Raw genomic sequence first — 23,052 nt, forward strand, 5'->3', positions numbered from 1 at the left:
ATTTCATAGAAACCAGGAAGTTAACAATTGGAAGAAACCCAACTGTTATCTACTTCAAAGAGATGAGTTCATTGCTAAAGCATCCCTGACAGATGGCCATCCAGCCTCTGTTGAAAGACCTCCAGCAAAGAAGAGTCCACCACCACCAGTGGAACAGTAGTCTGCTCCACTGTTGAACAGCTCTTAGCATGAGAATGGTCTTCCTAATATTAAATCAGAATGCCTTTTCCTTCAATGTGAATCTATTGATTTGGGCACTGTCTTCAGGAGAAGCATTTTCCTGTAGAACTTTTTCAAATATTTAAAGATAGCTATCATATCATATGCCAGCCTTTTTTAGGCTGAACATACCAATCTCCCTCAACCATTTTTCATAGGACTTTGTTGTCAGGCCCTTTCACATGTTGGCCACCTACTGGACATGTTCCAGCTTGTCATATTGTTCTTAAAACTATGGTGCTCAAAACTGGACAAAGCAGAAGAGAGTGGTACTACAGTTTCCCTTGATCTAGATGCTCTTCTTCTGTTGATGCTGACTATAACTGTATTAATCAGTTTCATATTTAAATTTAAATTTCTTTCAGCTACTTCCCATTGTTATTTTACCGTTTTCCATATTTGGCTGCCTTGCATCAAACGAAATTGAGGCAAATATATTTTACAATTTTATAACTCTACAGTTATTGTTTTCAACAGTTCTATTTCAGTACAAGTGAGATGTAGCCTAACCAACACTCTGAGTCTCTGCTCTGAGTCCCAGTTCTGGGAAAAGAGCGAGATACAAATAAATAAATAAATAAAACTATTCCTGCTATTAAGGGAGTCTATCAAGGCTGTATTCTTGCATCCAGTCTTGCAACTTGTACCTTAATTGCCTATCTATATTTTTCCTTGCAAGGTTTTCATGCTTCCAAATTGAGCCAGCATGGTGCATGGGACTAGGAACCTGGAGACCAGAATTCAAATCCGCTCTCAGGCATAGAAACAACTTGAAGGCACACAATAACAACAACAAAATGGATCATAGTTAGCATCCCTTTACTGCATGCTACTTATACAGACAGTGCTGCTCTTTTTTCCTTTACTAAAGTCCCCCTAAAGTGAATATTGTAAGCATTAATTGTTTACTGTATAGAAAAATGGGTTAACCACTAATTTTAGCATTTAGCAGTGCTAAAGCTATAGCCTGTTTCTTTTACACTAAAGGAGGACTGCTTCCTGCTTCTCTCAGGGTATTCCATGCTGACGTGTTGCCAGAACTACCATTGGGTGTTCCAGTTTGGATTCTGGATTTCCCTCTGTTCCTGGAGTAAATACAGTTGGGCTCCACATTTGCAGCTTTGGCTTTTGCAGATTTGATTTTCTGTGGTTTTTATTAATATGTTCTCTCTAAGAATCTCTTAAGTCCTCTGGCACAATTCTGATGGAAGTTGACCTTAGAGTTGTGCTGGAGAACCTAGAAGTTATCGAGAAAACACTTCTCTAGGCATTCATAGGTCCTCCAGCATGATTCTGTGATTAACCTCTGGATCCAAAGATTTGGGCTAATGCAGGAAGGGTGGTGGTGGAGCACTGGAGATTCCCAGAGAGGTATTCTAGAAGCTTACCTCATGGCATTTTAATTTGGTTTACCTCTATCTGGTTTAAACCTTAATTTGGGCAGCATCTTGATATTATCAGACAGTTTTTTCCCACCCAAATACAGCCCGGGTCCATCCCTGCTTCCAGGAGTGCTCTGCCGACCATTTTCTCAAGATGGAAAAGTCCCGGATCTGAAAATAGCCAGGAGGGGCGGCTCTGGAAGCGGGGATGGACCTAGGGGTGTATTTGGGCAGCAAATTAGGTGGCAAAACCCATGTTACAAGCTCCTTAGGTAAAAGAATAGTGGTCTTTTTATCTGTGGTTTTTCCACATTCACAGAGGCCCTTCATCCCTAACTCCAGTGAATGTGGAGAGACCACTGTACAACAGCTTTGTTAATGAAGAGTGGTTTGTTTCCTTGAGCCCAGAAATTAATTTGTAGGCTTATTAATACTCTCATAACATTTTAATGCCTCTGAAACTGCATTGGAGCTGAAGTTTGAACTGTGAGATTGCACTCTCTAAGCTACTTCATATTCTGGAAGTGCCAAGATATCAGTCATCAAAGTAGTCTGCAAAGACAAAGTTGGAAGAGAGTATGCATTTGAGTAGGTCTGTTGTCATTTTCAGTCATGGAAATGAAGGAAGGAGCCAAGTCACAGGCTGAAAGATCAGAAGCTATAATCCTCTTCTTACAACATGATTCAGATTGATGAATGGTTGTATCGAGGAAAACAGGATCATGGCAACAGGCCCTATCAAGACCTTGGAAAATATACTTCTTTGGACTCCAGCTTCCAGAATCCACTAGCTAGCATAGACGCTGGCTGGAGGATTCAGAGAACAAGCTTCCAAAAAAGTATGTTTTCCAACCATCCGATGCATCCCCATTTTCAAATGCATAGTATCTACACATGTATGACCGTAGTTAGGTAGCCTGTGTGCTTTCAAATGTTCATAGGAAAATGCTCCATGATATTTGGTCTTTGAGGCATTTTTTGAGGGAAATATGGCTTATTTGAAGGTCCATAAAAAGCTCTAAGGAGAGGCCCTTCAATCTCTCCCACCATCCCCTCAAGCCTGTTTGGTGGGAACAAGGGAGAAGGCCTTCTTGATGGTTGCTCCCAGACTTTGGAACCCCATCCTTAGAGAGGTCAGCATGGCCTCATCCTTGCTCTCCTTCTATTGACACATCAAAACATTTCTGTGCCATCAATGAAATAAATTTCTTTGGAATGACCATGGTGATGGACAGCAAAGCAGAGGGCTTGTCCAGTGTGTGTAACCAGTCAATTCACAACAATCAGAATTTTAAGAATAAAGGAGCTGAAGGGAAAAATAGAAAGTTTGTTGTTTAATGGTGAGGTTTTGGAGTGTGATTTGGCTTCAGTAGTAATTTGATGAAGGTGTTGGTAGTAGAATGTCTGAGTTGAAGGAAGGCGGGATGAAGGTGAGCATTCAGGAAGGATTAAAGTAGATACCACTTGTAACTTTGCAATAAATAGTGACCCAGAATTTATGCTTGATGTTTGAAACAACCTTTTGTTCAATAAATTGTTCTTATTGTTTAACTTGTACCATGTGAGAATATTTCTCTCACACACACACACAAATCCCAACCTACAAAGGATGGATGCATAATGGTAGACACTTTAGGGCCCCTAAACAGAAAACTCAAGGTGAAGTTTAAAGTAGAGGGGTAAGATAATGGACACGGGTCCTGTAGGGATGGTGGGCCACAGCCATGAAACTTTTCTTATTGCTCTTAGCATCACTAGTTTTATAAGTGTGTGTGTGTGTGTTTGTGTGTGTGTGTAATGAGAAGACAACAATGCTGCTAGCAGTTATTGGGCCTCTTTCAGATGTGGTTGAAATCCCACATGAAAGATGAAGGATGCTAGCTAGAGCTCATGCACCAGCAAGCCCTAGCCAGAGGACACCACAGCTGTTTGGCTACAATAATTTATACTCTGACAACATCCCATTTGGATCACTGTGATACTGGCCTTTTAGGCTGTTCACAAATAGTGAGTAGCACAAAATATGACAATTAAGAAACTCAATGAGCTATGTGTAAAGGGCTCACCTCAGTCTTAAAACAACATTGCTATCTCTCAGATAATCTGCAAATCCAAATCAAGGTGATTTTTGTCTTTAAAGCCGTAAATGGCTTCAAACCAGACAGCTTTAAGGACTTCCTCTGTTGATATGACCTGGTCATTAAGGACTTCCACCACAGCTCTTTTTTAAACCCTTCCCCCTGAATATTAAGAAAGTGGGAACTCATGAGAGGTCCTTTACTGATACTCTGATGTTGAACACCATACTCTGATGTGTCATAGCACCAAGATAAGTTTTTCAGATGTTGGATTCTTAAAACACTGTTTTTCCTAGGCTCATAAATTCACCCTGCTCACCTGTGCCTCTGCATACTCAGTCCCACTGCCTGGTACTAACCACTGTCAGACTATTTCTTCATCTCAAGTGATCTACCTGTTCCTTGGTTTCATCCTTTAGTAATGGTCCTTTTAAATCACCATGCTGCAAGAAGCATCAGTTTACCTTGATGGTTTCCACAGGAAGTACATAAAATGTGCAAGTGAAACGTGCATTTACATGTTCTTAATCATGGTACATCAAGGGTTGATTTTTAACAAGTACAGACATATCTAATAACATTTATTTATAACTAACATTCCACCAAAGGTTAGAACATCAAACACATGCAGTCAAAGACAGAGACAATAAAACATAACACCATAAATATACATAAAATTCCCAACATCCCACCAGCCACTATCCATCTCAGCAAAATCAACTACAACTCAGCAGTTTAATCCAGTGACTCAAAGAGGAATGTCTTCAACCCTTCTACCACTGGGAGAGGGCATCCAGAGTTTGGGGGTTCAGTGCCTATCTCTCCTTTCCATCTCATTCCAAGGAAGTTCTTTCTGTTCTATACCATTGACTGATGTCAGTAATAGACTGGATGAGGAGAAATAAATTGAAACTTAATCCAGACAAGACAGAGGTGCTCCTGGTCAGTTAAAATGCAGGTCATGGAATATGGATTCAACCTGTGCTTGATGGGACACTCCCTCTGAAATTTAAAGTTTGCAGCCTTGCCTTCCTCTTAGGCTGAGAGAGTGTGACTTGCTCAAATCCACCCAGTAGGTTTTCGTGACCAAATGGGGATTTGAACCTTGGTCTCCAGAGTTCTAGTCCAGTGTTCAAAACACTACATCATGCTGGCTCTCCATGAATAAATCCTGTTGAATTTAATGGACCTTATTGCATTCTCATTACTATCACGTAAGTGTGTGTAGGATTACAACTGAAAAGTTTTATAGTCTCAAAGCTGGTGATAAGGCACAGAGACAAGAAACTTAGCAGAAAAAAGTATTCATGAGTGACCATGCCTCTCCAACCTACCTTCATTGCCTGGAAGCATCCCAGCTGAAATGTTTCTAAGGTGCAGGAGATTGGAGCACTGGGAAATGACATCCACAGTGTATGTTTTTAGACACAGGGTGCCTGGAGAAGAGGCAGCTAGAGAGACCTTTTGGGGTCCTGGAACAACTGTTACAAGGTGACTGGGAATACTCTGTAGATGTTGTTTCCCAGTACTCCAATCTGCAATGCCTCAGAAACACTTTGGAGGAAGTAGTGCCAGGCTGTGAAGGTAGGATTTTCGACTGACATTTGGTCGTCCATGACTGTAAATGTGAATGTGCAATAGGGTAGTGTAAGTTCAGTTTTTGATTTTGTAACTGCTGAACAGAATGCCAGACAATATTGTCTCCTTTCTTTCAGAAATTTCCAAATCAATTGACAACATACTTGATTTGAATCAGTTAGTTTCTATCTCTGTTTTAGGACCGTTCAATGTATATTGAAGGATAAGTAAAGCAGACCAGAGTTTCAGGACAAGAAGCAAGATATAAAAACCTACTTTTCCCCTGGCATGGGACCCAAAACAGCTGACAGTAATTTAAAAAAAAAAAAATCAGGCAAAACCTTATTTTACAAAAGTTAAAGAACAATTAAACAATTCTATTTAAAAACCATGTAGTTAAAAAACTTAAAACATGTTTAAAACATAATAGAGAAAATAAAAGCACAGCACACCACTTTCAAGCACCCTTCTGCCACACAATTGATTGGATTTATATCCTGCCTTTCTCCTAAAGTGAATCACAGCCTAAAATATTCACATTTAAGCCATGATGGTAATTTTTTGATCAAAACATAATTAAAAGTCTCACCCATCCTTAGCATAGGCTCCCCTGGATGGACCTTTGGCTTGAAGCAAAGAAAGCCAGGAGCAGAGTTCCCTTGTGAGAACTGGCCATTCAGCTTCTCTAATTTCTTCAGGTGCCCTCTGAATGTGTGTGCATGCACACATGCACATGTGGAAAAGGTCTGGATGAAGCTCTGAGAAACAAAAATCCCTTTTGTTCAGAGTGGAATATTCAGTGTGTTAACTAATTCTAAGACAGGCATCTTGGTCTAACCATGTGTCGACATCAGACCATTATGTGCTGTGAAGGCCTAATAGTGCTAAATTGATATCGCAATTGGAAGACTTTAAAAGCCACAGTAGAATAAGGGCTTCTTCCTTGTTCAGGAGTTAATCTTTTGATGTGAATTGAGGGATTCTCATTTCTTTGAGACTGGTTTTCCACGCTTAGTTAAGCCTCGCAGCATATAATATATTCATAACAGAAGTTAACGCTTTTATAGATTCTCTAGGGAGCACTTACATTATGCCAGCAGCACACTTACACTTAGAAGTTCTACCAGAGTATTGCAAAAAGCTCCCTGCTATGATTTCGATGTCTTTTTTTTCCTTTACTATGTTTTTTTTTAAAAAAAAAAGGTGAGATGAGCCTCATATTATTCAAGCATTTCAGCTTCCATCACCTAGGAGTTTGATGAACTTTAGTTGCCCCTTCATAGCTGCACGTTTCTCATAGAAATTAGATTCTACTGCTCTGTCCCACTTAAATCACACAGTTGTCACCACATTGATTGGGTTAACATTACTTGGGAGTAACACAAAAAAAGAAACTGCTTACCATTTTTTAAACCTTTGTAGGTAAGTATTTGCTAACTCATGACATTTAAAAGTGGAATCTACAGGCATCTGCTTCAAAGACTTCCCTAGCAATGGGTGAATCATCACTGCTCTCTTAGTTCATTTAAAAGCCCAAGACAAGACAAGATAGCTTACAAGACAGTACATGCATGCACTTGAAACTCTCCTGGGACATAGTGGGGTAAATTAAAGTGATGATCACTAAGTTTTGTTATGGGGGATGACTATTAATTACAAGTAAAACAGGCCTACTTCCTGTTTCTTAACTAGCATCCACTGAATCATCTGAAGGCCAAGCCAAGGGCCCTTTCACATTGCACTGTTATAGCTCTGCATATTTCCTAACTGTCCCAGTTTGGCAGGGACAGTCCCAATTAATTCTCTGTCATCCAAGTTTTTCAGCTGCTTTTAAAATTTCCGAGTTCTCTCTTCTTCCCACTTGGTCCTCAGATAGATTTTTGCTACATTTAAATAAAATAAATAAATAAATAAAATCTTTATTTGTATCCCGCCCTTCCAAACGATCAGGGCGGCTTACAATGATGCAGCAAGTGATTTATTTTTCCTTTTCCCCCTCCAGATCATGTAAGGTGTTGTGAAGTCTCCTTCCTTAGAGGTCTTTAAACAGAGGCTGGATGGCCATCTGTTGGGGATGCTTTGATTGTGATTTCCTGCATGGCAGGGGGTTGGACTGGATGGCCCTTGCAGTCTCTTCCAACTCTACGATTCTATGATTCTATGATTCTGTGATCGCCAAGTGTACAGATGTCCATCTCTTGCTATGGCTGCTGCCTGGTAAAGTACATTTGAGGGAGTGACTTGGGCTAGGAGACACTACTTAGTTACACATTCATAACTATGTAGGCGATGTAGAATATAGTCTGTTATCTCTTAATAGAAAAATACATTCCTTTAATCTCTTGGGTTTATGGCTATTTATTCCACTGATTAATATCTCCTGTAGTATCTAGAGAGAGGTTCCCTGATAAGATACCTTGGGCCTTGAATGTTACTTACTTTATTGCTTGTGGTCCTTCAGCTGGATACTTGCTTTTTATTATAACATTCTGTGTTCTGCGTTTGAGTGTTTTTTCAGATAAGTAGTATTTCTTCATAATCGCTTGGTTGGATCAACCCTTATTTAGGCTTCTGTTAGATATAAAACAAAAAATGATTGAAAATGTTGTGCCAAAATTGGTAATGTAACTTCTTTGATTGATAATATGACTTTCTGTTTTTTTGTGACTATTATCCTGATAGAGTTATACTTTCTCTGCACTCCAAAAATAAATGATGTCATTTATTTTTTGATGCATATGATAGAACTCGATCACTCTGTTCAGCACCTTGGATTTTACACATGTGTCATATTCGGTTGTTACTCTCTCACAGAAATATCTACTAAAATCAGAGGGTGGAAGTTATTTTTTAAAAGTAACCAATTACAGTTGGAGAGAGTCCAGTCACATTATTTACAGCTGCAATTTTTAAAATAACTGCATTACAGACCATCCTCCTTTCTTAAAAGTGCCTAAAATTTTTAGGGCTCATTCACACTTCGGGATAAACCGGGTTTTAACTGGATTGTTTTGAATTGATGGAGCTATTTGAAACCGAAGCGATGTTCCCACTATGATAAAATCTATCAGTGTTCAAGTAAAAGTTCACATTTGAAAGGTAATTGGAGCTGGCACCTGGGGGGAGGGGCATTGGGCAGAGGGTGGGCAGAGGGGTGGAACATACCTGTCCCAAATGTCTTGCAAAACCACCCCTTTTCTCCCCTTTCAGTGCTCACAGCAGTTCTGTGGTGCTCTTTCTGATTTCAAATTTCCCATGCTGTCAAAGTGGTCCCTTTAAATCACCATGCAGCTATTTTCTGCTTCTGCTGGTGAATTGGTTCCCTTTTGGGGGCAAAGGTTGGGGAAGTTGGGAGGGTCCTTGGGGATGCACAGTGCGCCGTGTTTTTTTTTAAAAAAAAAAACCTTTGACAACTCCTTTGCACTGTCACAGTTGCATGGATTCATAGGCATGGGGAGTCATGGGCACAGTGGGGGGAAACTATCCTGGCATGCATTGATTCATGGGTGCCATGAGGAAAACTGTACCCATGAATTAATGCATGCCAGGGGAGTTTTCCCAACAACTGTGACAGTGCACAGGAGCTGTCAACACTTTTTAAAATTAAAAATAAATAAATAAATAAAAATGCCACAACATCCCCCCCCCAAGTAACCTCCTCCCCAACTTCCCTGACCACTGCCTCACAGGGAAAAGGGAACCAATTCACCGGCAGAAGTGGAAAACAGCTGCACAGTGATTTAAAGGGACCACTTTGACAGTGTGGGAAATTTGAAATCAGAAAGAGCTCCAAGGGACCGCCATGAGCACCGAGAGGGCGAAAAGGGGGAGGTTTGGCAAGACCTTTGAGGTATGTATGTTTCACCCTTTGTCCACCCTCTGCCCATTGCCCCTCCCTTCTGGTTGCCCCAAATGTGATTGACAGAATGTTCACATTTGCGGCAACCAACATCTTTTGAAAAGTTGCACAAAAAGAACCGTTTTCAAATTAACTGGGTTTGGAGGGCTTGTGCCAGTTCACCCTGCTTCACCCCAAATACACTCAGGGGTTAAATTGGTTTGAGTGCAAATGAGGCCCTTTAAACCTGGTTTGTAAATATAGGGTATAGAGCATACCTTCCTTTTGCTCATTTTTTCATTGCCTGAATACCCAGGCCTTAATATGCATGTGGTCTTGCATAGGGACAGCATATTAGCTTTGCCATCCCCCCCTACTTCTGTTGATCTTGACTTGTGGAGTGTGATAATCTGAAGCAGAGATCCTCCACTGTATGTGGAGGCTCTAAACATGACTCAGAAGCCTGCAAAATCAAGACTCTAACTCACATGGACTCTTTACTTTAGACTCATTGCTCTCCAGGCATAGCATAGTGATGATTGATGGATGAAACCAAGGACAGAAGGATGAGTGCTAGGGCTCTTGCCTCATTCCATAGTGATACCATGCATTAATAATAACTAAATAGTACTTATGAGCCAACAGCACAGACCAGCACATGAACTTTGTGATAGTCTTGCTCTACCATTTAATGAACTATAAAAGTAACTAAAATGGAAGTGATATTGGAAATGTTAGCCTGTTTAACAATTGCAGCATAAAACAGTGATATTGTAACTACATGAGAAAGAAATTCATTATAAGTAACTAAAGTTGTAAACGTAATAATATAAAGTAAAAAGCTAGTTATAAGTAACTAGTTAGTTGTAAATAATAACGATACCTCTGAGTTCTGGGTGGGGCAGGAAAGTATGTTGTATTTCTTCCACAATGCATATGAAGAAGACAGTGCAATCCAGATGTAGTTAGTTTCTGTTTCCCAGTGTCCTCCAACCCTTCTTCAAGGTACAAATAAAAATGAATATTCCCTATTCCTATACTTGATCTAACATACTAACAAATTTTACAAAGGCAGGGTGGGAGCTGAACCACATTGAGGTTGTCTCCCTTTACTCTGCAACAAAGGGATTCCTTCTGTTTTTATTATATGTGACCTTCATAAGGCCTTTGACTCAGGATCTGCATGAGAGAGAAAGGGGTTGTTGTGTTTGAATGCTTGGTTTAGAGAAATTCTGACTTTTTCTTGTGGAAGCGATTATTCTGTATTCCATCTGACTTAATGCTTGTTTTGTATTTGCTTCCCATATAACCTTTAACTTAGACGGGGCCTGGTGAACATGCTGAGTTGTGTAGTTAGTACACATTGCCAAAGGTTTGATTTTGAACAAGGTCAAAGGGCTTGCCAAGCACAAAAATATGGAAGCACTAGTGGTAACTCCTGGAAGGTTGTTATTTTTTTTAGCATCCACGAGAAAGCGGGAAATTTAAAAGGAAAAGCTAGACATTTTGTTTTCAATTTCACAATGGGTGAAAGGCAGAGTGTATAAAAATATATATCTTAACAAACTGGGGGAGGGAAAGGTTAGGCCTCATTGAGTTAAGAATTCAAAGCCTTGGAAGAAAAGACCACCTTAATTTTTGCAGCAGGTAGAACTCCAGCAGCCTGAAGATTCGATCAGTTAGACACCAATCTGGCATTGCATTAAATGCTCTTAACGTCCCATTGATTTTGTATGAGAATGAAGTACCTCAAAAAACAGAGTTGCCATTTGAGAGTATTTTCACACCTAACAGGACAAAAAGTCTCATAATCTTTGTATGTCAATGCCATTAACAAAAAAAGAAGAAGAAGAAGAAGAAGAAGAAGAAGAAGAAGAAGAAGAAGAATGCCAATGCACAACTGAATGTACATTTGGAGCCCTTAACTTACAATTAATTTTAACATGGACAACTTCTTTAAAAATGATTATAATTTAAATATGGTTTAATCTATTTTGAATTTACGCCTGCTGAAAGATGTATAGAAAGATAGCCTTGAGCAGGAGAATGCGATTGATGGGGTAGGCTGACGAAGCCTTCATGTTTGTTACATGGGGTTGAGATAAAACCTCTGCCTATGTTTTCAAACTTTGATCTTGTTTTGAACTTCTACCCAAATCCCTTATCATTAGCCATTGCTAGGTAGGGCTTTCAGTCCAAAGTCCAAAATATTTGGAAGACCAAAAGTTAAGACTAACAGAAGCAGAATAACAAATTGAGGTCATTTGTGATTCAGGATGGCCTTGTAGAGAACTGGGTTGAGGGGTCAGCAGACACAAAGCCTGTTTGAGAAAAACAGACCACAATTGACTTACGATGATTTGTTGATGTTTTCCTTCAAGTCATTTCCAACCGCCATGGGTCATTCAAGTCATTTCCTACCCTTGTAGCCCCCCCAAGTTTACACTATCATGGGGTTTTCTTGGCAAGATTTGTTCAGAGGGTTTTGCCAGTGGCTTCCTCTGAAGAAGAGAAAGTGTGACTTGCTTAAGGTCATCCAGTGGTTTTCCATGGCTGAGTGGGGACTGGACCCTGGTCTCCAGAGCCATAGTCCAATGCTCAAACCACTACATAACACTGGTGCTTCCTTATGAAGATACTCTCATGTATGTATGCTGAGAATCTGGAGTTTCATCATGTTATTCTGTTCTTGCTCAAGAGAAGCAACAAAATTTTGATCTATCTTCTTGACTGCTAGTTTGAGACTCAGACTGGAATTAATACTCTTTATTTGCACCAATGCTTTTTCTCAGACTCATTTCTGTTGAGGATGTGGGAGGTTGTTGTCGTTGTTACATGCCTTCAAATGGATTTCATGTTATGGGGGACTTATTCTGGGTTTATTCAGAAATTTGCCATTGCTTTCCTCTGAGAATGAGAGATAGCTAAACAGATGTGGACTGAAGGATTGGGTGGAGAATGCAGGTGGACCCAACTTTGAAAAATATCAGTATGAAACAACTTTTCCCTTCCATATCAGATGTGATAGACTGTTGCCAGTCCTTTTCTCAAAAAGTAATCCCTCCCCCCCCCCATTTGTCCTCATCTGTGCTCTTTTTAAAAAAAGAAAGAAAGAAATCTATTTTTATAGTCTGTTTTGTGTGGAACTTAGTAACTGCTTGTGACAACTGCATTATGTAGTCCAATGGCTATGTTGGCTATATAAGTGGGACTGGCAGCTCAGTGGGATCCCTGCAGTTCAAGGCAATAATGTACTCTAAAATCTGCATTCTGGAATATATATGTAGCATTATTTAAGTCTCTGAGATACTGGATGGCTGGAGAATGACTTTGAAATCTACATTCCTGAAACCCCCACACTTTTATTCTTAAAATGTCCAGTTTGTCTTTACAAGGCTTGAGATATTGCTCATTACCTTCCTCTTATAGCAGGGTAGGGACACTATGGCCTTCCATTCACTGATGAACTCCAGCTCCCAGTTGTTCTTCACCCTTGAAAATGCTGGCTAGAGCTGCAGAAAATCATACTCTAACAAGATCAGGAGAGCCACATGATTCCCACCCCATTTTGGAATGCAATTATTCACTAATTTTCTTCCTGATGGAAGCAACAGATAATTTTAGCAATTTTCCTCTAACTGTAAGAAAAACTTTTGAAACTATGACTGTTTATAGTTCAAGACTTATTTTGTGGGGAGAAATAAAGAAATGGGATGCACATTCTACACAGCACAGAATGCGTAGAAAAATGCTGTTTTCTGGATAGAAAATAACCATATGCAGATTTTGCGTAGAATAAGTCTTGTTTTGTGAAGATTCTCATCAGACCAGGATACTTCTCCATTGGTTTTCTCCACTCTTGAAATATGCTTATTAATAATTTCTCAAATATTTTTGAATATTCTCACCTTCCCTACTCTTCCTGGAATCAAAATAAGAAAGCACCAATTGACTTGTGTTGATTTTCTTTTTCACCACTGCATAACTTCCATTTGCTCTTTGAGCACTTTCATGGTCAATCTTTACTTTATTCGACCTACTATAAGATATATGGACTGGAAACAGAAAACAGTCTGTACATGTAAAATAATCTAAATAATGGAATTGGAAATCAGTATCTGATTATTTTTATTTATTTATTTATTTAAATATTTATGTTTCACCCTTTATCTGGGGTTCTTAGGGGAGCATAAAATAAATTTTAACAGTTTAAAACGATTTATAAACAAGAAAAATAATCTTAAAAGACTAAACATTTTAAACAAATTAAACATTTTAAACAATAACAAGTGCAGATTTGAATAAAATCAATTAGCCCTCAGAGACATTAGTGAAAAGACATAATTTTAGTTGGTATGAGGATGATACAAACATCAGCATTCAATGAGCCCACAAGGCATGGGCATTCCACAACAGATTCACAACAGCAAAGATGGCCCTCTCCCATATCCTCCAACAGTGTACTGGCCTCACTGGTGGGACATGGAGGAGGAGACCTCCGGTGGATCTCAATTCTCAGACAGGTGTACATAGGGAGAGATGTTCCTTCAGATATTGCAAGCCCAGGACATTCAAGACTTTTTATCACTAGCATCATTAATTTGGACCAAAGGATGACATCTAGTACAAGTCTCATATGGTTACTGTATGGTGTTCTGGTCAGCAGTCTAGCTGTTGCATGTTGTACTAGATGCATAGAATGCATGGCAGTAGTCTAATGGGCTCCTGTAGCAAAGTTATCCATGTCAAGAAAAGGTCATGGCTGGTGGACCAATGAAAGCTGCAACCAAACACTAGTCTACTTGGGTCTGCAGGGATAAAGCTTGGATCCCATTTTTGGAGAAAGGCTGAATACAAGTGCAATAAAATAAATAAAGTTGCCTTCCATTCCAATTTGTGACATTTGTTTCCAGCATTTGATGACTGATTTGCTAATGATAGGTAACTGCCCCTAGCATTGGACAATCCCAAATCCTATTCAAGATGTTAGAGTCCCTGTAGTGCTGCTTTGCATCCAACTAATGATTTGCCTTCCCCACTCTCTAAATAATAATAATATAATAATAATAAATTTTATTTGTATACCGCTTTTTCATAGATCAAAGCGGTTTACAGTCCATATAAAAACCATTAAAAACATCTCATAAAAATAGATAAAATCCACTAATACAAATTATACAAAATCTGAACACAATCAGGGTAATGCAGAGAATTGATGGGAACGGGAATACACAGCTTCATTTTACAGGGGGGAAAGCTTGACAGAAGAGGAAGGTTTTGAGTCTCTTTTTAAATGTTACCAGGGAGGTCACAAGATGGAGCTCCTCGGGGAGACCAGAGAAATAAACCCTTAATGTTCCTCCATCTCTCCCTTATTTTTTTTTAAATGACTATTTCACTATCATCACTTTTCTATGCTTTCTGTTTTAATGATTTGCTTATTTCTCCTTGTTTGTCCTGCACCTCCCTTTAGGCCCTGCTTTGTGGACAGCTTTGTTGCATACCCACTAGCTTTCAAGGACAGTCAGAATTAATCCTCTGTTTTCCCACTTTTTCAGCTGCTTTTAAAATGACCCTATTTCTTCCTCTTGCTTCCATTTTCCTCTTTTGTTCTCAGATGACTTTGGAGATTATCACATGTGACTATTCTAGATGGGATAGATGTACATTTAACCATCAGTGTTGGATCTTACCACTTTCCTTTATGATTGGTCATAGGCAGCCCATATGCAACCTGCAGCTTTTCAAAAATGAGGAAATCCTGTTCTTGAAAAGCTACTCGATAAGCTCAAAAAGCTATGGGTTTCATACAGGCTGCTATGGCTTGACCATGGGGAAATGCAGTAAGTGCCATCACTGATGGTTAAACGTGCATCTATCCCATTGGGAATAGTCACACGTGATAATCTTCTTCATTTGCTACATACTTACATGCTCTGAGCAACTGTAAGTCATAGTTAGTGTATCCAGCTTAATTCAGAGACATATTCAATGTTAGTCTGGAATATGAGTATACAAAAAGGAATAATGGAGCATCTTTGAAGCTAACTGTGTGAAAGAAGTTGTAGCATGAGCTTTTGTAGACCTGATGCATCTGAAGAAGTAGACCTACAAAAAGCTTATGCTACAACATCTTATGTTGACCCCATCTACAAAACCTTATGCTTCAACTTCTTTCACACAGTCTCAAAGATCTACAAGATCCCTTTGCACAGTGGTATCCTGCTTAGGTACATCAGCAATGGGCATCTCAGGGCCTGGGATGCTCCTCAGCTGACAATCTTATGTAGGATATGGAAAGACCTCTCTTTCTGATATTCACCAGATAGGGCTTTGCATATCCTCCAACTGTCCCAATTTGGCAAGGACTATCCTGATGAATTCTCTATTGTCCCACTTTTTTAGCTGCTTTAAAAAAAAAACATTTCTCTGTCTAATTTCCACTTTTACACTTTCCCCCTCAGCTTACTTCAGTTACTGCAAACTGAGTTCAGAGTACAAAAACATTTTCCATTCAATTACCTCAAGGGGGGGGGGGGAGGGAGGAGAGGAAAAGATGGGGTGGAATCTTACCCTTCCTAGTAAGCTTAGACAAAAGTAAGCTGTGACAGCCTCACCAAGTTTGTGTTCTTCCTCATTAATAACTTTGGCATCTTTACCACATTCTGATATTGTGTGGTCACATATGTCCCAGTTTTCATATGTGAAATGTTGGAGGTTTTGCCTTTGTTCTAACCCAGCAGGACTAATTTTTAAATTGAGATTCATGGATGAGAACCACATAGGCCTCTAGATATTTAAAACAGTGAGTCCCAGCCCCAGCCATTAGAGGTAGAGATGGGGAGAAGTTGGGAATTACAGTCCTCCAACATCTGGATGTCCACGTGATTTCAGTCCCTGTCCTGAGATCAGGTTAAAGGTAGTTTTATTAGACTGTTGCATGTGTTTGTGTTTGACCATATTTTGCTAATACTGTTGAGGTGCTTTGGTAAATTTTTATTTCTTATAAAATATTTAAAATAAATGAAACCTGACACAAATGCATTAGCAGTCCAAGTGGTTTGAATGTCCATTCAGCCATGTAAACCTGCTGGGTGACCTTGGGCAAGTCATACTCTCAGCCACCGAGGATGTCAATGGCAAGGCCCATCTGATGCAGCTTGTCAGGAAAACCCCATTATGGGGTCATTGTAGATTTGCCATATGTGGGAAACAACAACCACTACCACCATCACATCAGCTGAGGGCAATGGGAATTGGCTCCATCCAGGCTCCTCTGCTCCAGGCTCCTCTGTCCCATCTGACCAGCTTTGCTTTCTATTCCAATGAACACATTTTCAAGTTTTTGTCCTCAGACGTTAAGCAATCTCTGTCTCTCCAGTGCCAGTCTGTCTTGACATGCTTCTGGAAAAGTGAGCATATATGAGTATAAATGAGAGACTGAGAGAGATTTTTGCTCCTTTTTCACTTTCTCAACCATGTTAGTCCCATCACTAACCACATTTCTCTGATTTCTAGAGTTCTTCCATAATTTATCACTACAAATGGTTACTTATATCAAATCTAAATGTGACCAAAAGTCAATATTCTTTTTGAAAACCTCACAAAAGAGGTTTCAAGTGCACAAAGAATGGAGCTCTTAGCTGAACAGAAGGCGGCTGTGTACCTTACAGGTTTCATTCTCATGAATAAAGCAGCAGGTGGTTATGAAACTTGCATGCCTTAGCAGAGGCTTTGAGAAAATGGATAATGGCATTTGGATGAGGCAGAGAAGGAAACCTGAAGGTGTGCTGCTGCATGTAATGGGGAAAGATCAGTGAGGAAAGATAAATGTTCAGCTGACATCCACAGGGTCACAACTGTCATTAAGAGAGTGTTTTGCACCATCAGGTGACTACCCCTTGTATCGGGAGGCCTGCCTAAATAACACAGTCTTGATGGGAGATTACTTGAGAAGTGTCAGGGATTTCTGGTAATAGTCTCACATGAGCTTTCACCTTCATATTCAGGAGAAGGGAAAGAAAATGACAAAGGAGTGAAGTTCTGATGAGAGACACACCATTATCAGATAACTAGATGAGTTTTCAGATTGTTGCATGCTGTCCTTGAATATTTGTGTTCACGTATCTGAGACTGCTTGTGTAGTAGTTTTTTTCCTCTTCTCTTTCAACATAGTTGAATGGTTTGTTCAGCTATCTATGAAACACAGATAGAAGGAACTAAAATTCTTGCTGTGTGTGGTCACTGAACTCTTTTGAGTGTAGGGACACTGGTTCCAAGGCTGCATCCAGATGATGACCTTTTTGAAATTTGAAAACACACCATTATCAGATAACCAGACGAGTTTTCAGATTGTTGCATGCTCTCCTTGAATATTTGTGTATAACTTTGATGAGTTATAACTACCTGGGCTATGTTCCTTTTGTACTGCTCTCTGTGATCACTGGTCAAATATGCTCTTAAATTTTGTTTTTGATAAATGTTACCACTTTCTATCCTATCTCAACAGATCAGTCTCCATGGGATAATTCATTAATTAAAAAGTAAACGTAATGTAATAAAATAAGAAACAATGAAAAACGTTAGGATAAAAATTGATATGTTTCCATCTTCCAACATTATCCTTCCTGGAAGAGTAAAATCAAACTCCCATAGACTTCATCAGTACTGCTGATTACTTATGTCTTGTTACTCAAATAAAAGTGGGGGACTGAGGGATCCCCACCAAATATGACAGTGCCATTTTAATTATTGGAGAAAACAGCTTGCAAGAAGCTTGGGTAACCTTTAGGACCATTTGTACCAGTGTATGTCAGTAGTAACTGAGAAGAATTCCAGGTCTGGGATGAATTAAGAGAGTTTCATTTAAAAAATATCACATGCACATGATAGTGATTCACACAGACACAGCATTCAGAGCTAACCAAAATGGAAATATGGAAAGGGATAGCAGAGTTTTAGGGATTTGCAGGAGAGTTATAATTACCCCCCTATATTGTAAACCTATGGGATGGGTGGCTCAAGTGGTTAAGGAGGTTGGCAGTTCGAGGCCCGAGTGTCACATGATGAGGTGAGCTCCCATCATTAGTCTCAGCTTCTGCCAAGCTAGCAGTTCGGTACCACTCCGGTGGAAAGGTATAACGTTCTATGCAATCATGCTGCCCACATGATCACAGAGTAGTCTCTGACAATGCAGGCTCTTTGGCTTAGTAACGGAAATGAGCACCACCCCCTATGGTCAAACAAGATTTGACAACTTTGTGAACGGGTAATACCTTTACCTTTTATAATTACCTGTCCAGTGAGTAGTCCATGGAAAACTGCAGTGGAGTGACTCTGACTGGGAGGTCTGAGGGTGACAGAGAACATACATAGAGTGCAGAGGTGTATGCCAGCTGTGTGCACAGAGACAAGGCTTTGGAACCAATATTTATAACTTGTAATATAGCCCCAGGAAATGTGCTATCTTGTTAGGTAATAATGGCTGGATGTCCTTTACCAGAAATTGAAATGGGATTCTGGACTCATTGATGGCTTTAACTTTAGTGTGACAAAAACAGTGATTGAATCAAGATATTCCCAGGATGGATGGATGGATGGAAAAGTTTGGCTGGGAACACAACAGGGGGCAGGCAGAGAGGTTGGCTTACTGCTTTGGGTGTAAGGAGATCCGTTGTCTCACATTGCAAGAGCAAATGCAGCTTTCTTGGGGAAGGAAGGACCCCTTAATTCACCCATTTAGATCTGATTGTCTCATTACCTGGATGTGAGCATGCCTCAGATCTTGCTCCTTTTCTCTTGGGAACCTGACTCGGTGTTCCTGAAAGGTCACTGATCTCTCAAAAGCATGCCACCTCCAGATATGAGAGAGGAAATATGAGGGCCTTAAAATGCAGTGCAAGATATGTAAGGGGTGCTAACAGTATGTACTTTTTCCTTTGTATTGTGATAAGTTTTAAATTTAAGATCAACTATCCATCTATCCAAACATATCTGGCTCAGGAATCCTAAGAGGTGGTGCTGGGTGATTTTTATTCCAGCTAGTGGGATTCCCTGAAGATCCTGTTACTGCTAATGGCTTGGGAAATGTAGCTGATAAACAACAAACACATAACAGACATTTACAAGCATACCTGTGTATGTGAAGAAGAGAAAGAGAAATATGAAATAGAAGTACAGATACTGAAATTATCTGTTTCCAGTGGCTGGATATATGACAAAAAAAGAGTGTTTGTCTGAGAGTGTTCCTGGATCATCAGACACTGAGCGGAGTCAGGTCCGCTATCTGTTAGTTGCAGCAGATACTCCAGCTTCACCTCTTTGTCACTGTCACATGGGGTTTGATAATTCTGTTGATTGACTACTACACTGTGGCTTATGAAGGATATCCTTGAAAACTGTCCCAAAGTCAAATGTAAAACATTACTTTCTGACAGGTATCCTGCTGATGGCCAAAACATACAATTTCCTGATTGATCTAATATCCTGCTTTCTCCTGATAGAGGACTTAAAGCAACTTTCAATAAGATTAAAGGGAAAATACAGCTAAAATCCTGAAAATACAATTACATGTACTCATATTAAAACAACCACTAAGTTAAAGCTGTATAAAATAATTTAAAAACATAGCAATAAAAACAAGCACAGCATAGCCCTCCCGTTTAAAGATAATTAGCCATCAGATGGCTGTTTATATTAAAAGGAGAGGGGGAGTATCCTAGCCTCTCATGGGAAGAAATTCCACAGCCTGGGAGCAGCCATTGAGGTGCTCCCTCATGTCCTCACAAAACATACCTGCGATGTTGATGGGTCTGAGAGCAAGCCCTACACTGAGGATTTTAAGACTGAGGCAGGCTCATAGAGGGTGATATGGTATTTCAGATAGTTTTGACTTATGCCATATAGGACTTTGCCTGGAAGCAAGACAGTTTGATCAACATGTTAGGATGATATTGTCTTATTTTGTGAATAAATTTCATGTGAAATTTCAATTGATCTGTTCTCCTAAAGAAATCTTATATATTTTTTTTTCAGTTTTTGTCTTCTACATTTTTGCTTGGTAGTTAAAAGGGGAAAAAAACCCTTTCAAACTCTCATCTATTTCAGGCATCTAGAATGAGGAATAGTGCATTTCCATTTTGACAGCAAAAATGTCACTGAACTGAAGAGCATGCATCCCCCCTCCCCAGTCCCTGTAGTCTGTCTATTCACACAATCATGGAAGTGGGTTTGGCCCCCAAAAAAGGAATGCTTGGAGACATCAACTACAAGTGGATTAGCAGCATCATTGAGGCTAGTTCCATATTTTGAATTCTTGCATCAACCTTGCTGTTTATATTATATATCTTATAGGAAATATGAATTAATATCACAACCTCTTTCAGGGTCGAACAACAGGGGTTGCCTAAGACCATCGGAAAACACATATTCCCAATGGTCTTACGAACTGAGACACTGCTCCTCAGTGGTTGGCAGTCACCACAACATGAGGAACTGTATTAAAGGGTCGTGGTACTAGGAAGGTTGAGAACCACTGCAGTAGAACAAGCTGGTTGTTGGAAATGTTGGTATGGCAGTTTTGTTTTCCAAAGGTTGAAATTCTGAGATGAGTTTGGGTATATCTTGTATTTACCCCCACAAGATGACATTCTTATTTTACCTCTCTTCCAACAATTTTTCTTGTAAATTAAGCAACAGAGTAACAAGAGCGTCTGTGTTAATACTTTAGATAAATGTGACTCAATTCATGCTTGCTTCTAATTGTTTGAGCATCCATTTAAGTAAAAGGGGTTTTCTTGCGTTAAAAATATAGCAATAATTATATATCCTTCTGAAGCACTTTCTTGTGTGGCTCCCTGGATTGATGTAACTTTTAAAACCTACAACAAGCAATTATTCTGGAAGAAAAGTGTTTTCTAAATAAACTTACCTGACTTTATTTGGTAAGGAAAAACTTTTTTTCTTCCACCAGGTATTAATGGATTTCCTTATTTATCTGCTCTGGACTTACTGTAGTAAATTCAGGCTTTGTTAAAAAATATCCGGCTGCAGCTTTTTAGTGCCAACTTTAGAAGTGATTTTTTAAATTGATGTTTAAGTAAACATACACACAAAAAGGGTACATTGTTTGAGTATGTTACAGTAGATTGACTTCATCTTCAATATATAATATTATACAGGTTTGTGGGTTTTTTTTGTTATTAGTGTCTTAACTAATCATCTATTTTCCTTCATTTACAAATTAAATTAGATCTAACCACCTGGAAACAAATATAAACAATCTTATCCTTCTATTTTGTTGTATTATTAAAGCTTCCTTACATCTCTATATAAATTCTTTACCACTTCTATATATCTTTCTAAATTCCATAGTCGTTAATCCTTAGTAATTCAGTAATTCATTATTAATTCCAAATATATCATGCCACAATTGTAGAATTGGCAACCATTCATCTTCTAGTTTATTTTTTGGTTTATTGTTAATCAAATATGTTAATCTGTCCATTTCTCTTAGTTCTTGTACCTTTATTGCCCATTCTTCGATAGATGGAGTTTCTTTATTTTTCCAATTTTTCGCTATCATTATTCTAGCTGCTGTTATAAGATATAAGATTACTCTCCAATGTTTTCTTTCATCCTTTTCTTCATGTTTGAAGTTATATTTAGCAAGTATAACTCAGGAACCATTTCAAATTGAATTTTAAATGTAGTTTGAATTTGCTAATGTATCTCAGTCCAGTTTTTATTTTTGAACATGTCCGCCACATATGAAATATAGAGCCTGCATCACTACTACAACACCAACATTTTTGATTATGTAGTTTATAAATTCTCTTTAGTTTTATCGGTGTTAAATGCCACATGTTAGCTATTTTCACATGATTTTCCTTGAGATCTTATGAAGCTGTAAACTTATTTGTATTTTTTTTCATGCTTTCTGCCAATCTTCATATGGAATTACATGACCAACATCTCTTGGCCACTTTATCATGCTTTCCTTGATAGTTTCTTTTTCCATGTTTCTAGTCAATAATATTTTATATATTTTTGATATTTTTTTTCCTATCTGGTTTCCACCATAGTTCATCTAGTTCATTTAGGGGATGTTCCCACTAGGCGAAACCCCGCGTTCTGAATCGAATCCAAGGAGTGGCGTTCCTATTAGGATCCGATTTAAACCTAGAACGGTTCTGGAGCAACCCGCAATCGTCCCCACTACAAATCGAATCGTAGAGCGGAATAAAATTTTGATTCGAGTTTTCGACATTTAACGCACGTTAAAAAAATACTAGGGTCTGACCTACGTTTTTCCCTTGATTCGAGTTAGGAACTGGAGCATTTAAATAGGAACGACAGCCTTTAAAATCGGGCTAGGTGAAGGGGAGGAGCGGAGTGCGATGGGGCTGGCCTTGGGGGAGTTGCCCTTTCTGTCCCCTCCATCGTGGCTGTCGCCATTTTTACTTCCCTCACCCCTTTGTCCGCTGTGGTCTTTCAATAAGAGATAAGGATTATTTTTATTTTTTATTTTAATGGTTTACAGGCGCTTAATCTCTTCAGCGCTTTAAGCGCCTGAAGTCCCGGCTGCTCAAGCGCCTGCATCTGCCGGTGGATTGCAACCTCCCCTCTGTGTGGGGAGAGCCCATTTCTAACGGAGGAGAGGCAGGAAGGGAAGCCTCCTCTCGAAGAGGCATTCCCTGCCCGCTTGGGCTCTGATCTCGCCCAGGCAGGGAAGGGAAGGCTCCTCGCGAGGAGGCATCTGATCTCGCCCAGGCAAGGAAGGGCTCTGATCAATTGGGGGGGGGGGTATAGAGCCTATCTCTCTTTCTCAAATGGAATCTGCCTTCTCCTCCAACCCTGGAATGAGAATCTTTGGGAAGAGTGCTCCCTCCCTGCTTTTCCAGCAGCCTCCTTCATTGATCTCTGTGCTGTCTTGGATGACATGAAGAGGGGATTCTGT

At 39.5% G+C, this 23,052-nt stretch overlaps 1 protein-coding gene across 1 annotated transcript in view; it reads left to right on the forward strand.

Moving 5' to 3' along the window:
- The window catches only part of GRIP2 (glutamate receptor interacting protein 2), a 610,766-nt gene that overhangs the window by 450,274 nt on the left and 137,440 nt on the right, over nucleotides 1-23,052 (forward strand).

This window comes from Sceloporus undulatus, chromosome 2, assembly GCF_019175285.1.
Source record: "Sceloporus undulatus isolate JIND9_A2432 ecotype Alabama chromosome 2, SceUnd_v1.1, whole genome shotgun sequence".
NCBI lineage: Eukaryota > Metazoa > Chordata > Lepidosauria > Squamata > Phrynosomatidae > Sceloporus > Sceloporus undulatus.